Below are 2,046 nucleotides of genomic sequence, written 5' to 3'. Positions count from 1 at the left end.
CACAAACATACACACGCGCATATACGGGTATGTATCGCATATTTCTGTTAAATATATTTGTATTTTGTTTCGGTAACACACATCTCTCTCCTTTCAAAATATTTGGAAAATGTATCATATCTATTTCACAAAACCTTCAATATGATATAACATTTTGAATAACAAAAGTATTTTGTTGTCGTTGATGTGACAGTCTCTATGGTGTATCCTCTCAGCAACTACAATTATTTTTATTTTACTTTATGTGTCCAAACAATTGGGCGTTCGAGAAAATAATTTAGTGCACAACGTCATTCGTCTCAAAGTGTGGGGTTCAAATTCCACCAATACCGACTTTATATATCATCTTTACATGAACAATATTATGAATCAGATGTAAAATACTGAAGTTGACAGTATCGACTGCCTCTTCTCCGTGACTTAAAGATTGTGCGCGTATCTAAGGAAAAACTGTTATTTAGAGAATTGGACTGGCAGAATCCTTAAAAGAGCAGACACAATGCTTTACCGTATATAATGAAGAATATATATCTTCTGATTTTAGGATTTGGTGAACTCGAATTTGCATTCAACATTCCAGATTTGACAAATAAACATAGCAGTCAAGCTCTGGTTTCAATATAATTGAACGTTTGCCAACACCTTCCAAAATATTCTATCGTGTGTATTTTACAGAAATGATTATTCTTGATTTCCATGTTCAAACCTATAAATTATTATAGAAGAGAAGCTGCTACCATTATCATGGCCGCTAGTTGCTGGACTGAACCGGATTGTCAAGTAGTATGACCACTGGTATTTCGTTAATTGTTTTTTTTTATTTTTTCGTTTTAATTGAAACAATGACAGTATCTATTCTGTATTTTACCATCCTGGATTGATAAAATAATTGCAAGGAGCCTTATGATCAATGATAAAATATTCCGGTGCACCCTGCCCTTTCAAGATCAATAATTACCTTTTCAAATATACCCGTGATTTTAAAACATTAAGGTATGGTTTGGGGGTGTTTAGCTGTCACTTCCAGCGCGTGGAGTGTTCATGAAATTTCTCCATCATTGGCAAATATAAGTACCAGATTTTAGTCGATTATTAATCGGCAATACTATGCTCCAAAATGTTTAAGCCCTCAACTGAAGTTAGAAATCAATATTAGTGATGCCAGACAATATTGAAACCCACATTCTACACTATACACAAGCAGTCCCGCACACACTCCTGCACCACTGGGCACACACACACACACGTAGACCAGCTAGAATATACACACTCACACAAATATGGCATGATTGAACATGCAAAATTAAAATACTTTATTCTATTTTTTCTCGCCGGCCTAAAGTTAGTACATGCACACAATGTCAAATATAAAGATCGTTTCAGTAGTTCTATTTCCAAAAAAGCCTGCATCTTATCTGAGGCTTGGCAAGAGAACAAGCTGCATTGAATTCTATTGTTCCTTTGTTATGCTTCGAGAAAATTCTATTAATCGATAATTTATAATTAAAATCATTGTTTTTGACCACCGATCATATAATGGTTTTTAATTAGCCCGTTGTTGATGTTTCGGCACCTAAATAGTTCTTTAAAAAGTTCGTTTTCTTAATAAATTCCACAACAAAATTCTTTATTTTAGAGTCTTTATTTCTGTGTCAGTTATTATTTCTTAATTCAAACTGGAAATTGCAACTGATAAAATCGATATTTTACCGATATTCAGAGACTGGCTCCCCCATTTAAAATGATTCCAAACTACATATTGAAATATGCAGTTTTCTAAAAATTATTCTCTCACAAAATACTGCTTCTTATATGCAAATGTGCCAATTTTTACCAACTTGTAATTATATAGTAAAGATATTTCATTCTCTTATTATTAGATAAATAACTGAAATTTCAAACGAACACAATATATCCATTCACATATGTGGCTTGACATGTGGTTACATTCCCCAACATTCAGCATACATCACTGTATTTTTTGCTTTCTCTGCTCCTCCGCCTCTCTCTCTTGATATATATATATATATATATATATATATATAT

This window comes from Octopus bimaculoides, chromosome 6 (assembly GCF_001194135.2).
Source record: "Octopus bimaculoides isolate UCB-OBI-ISO-001 chromosome 6, ASM119413v2, whole genome shotgun sequence".
Lineage (NCBI taxonomy): Eukaryota > Metazoa > Mollusca > Cephalopoda > Octopoda > Octopodidae > Octopus > Octopus bimaculoides.
The sequence above is the reverse complement of the archived record's forward strand: the minus strand, read 5'-3'. Positions refer to the sequence as shown.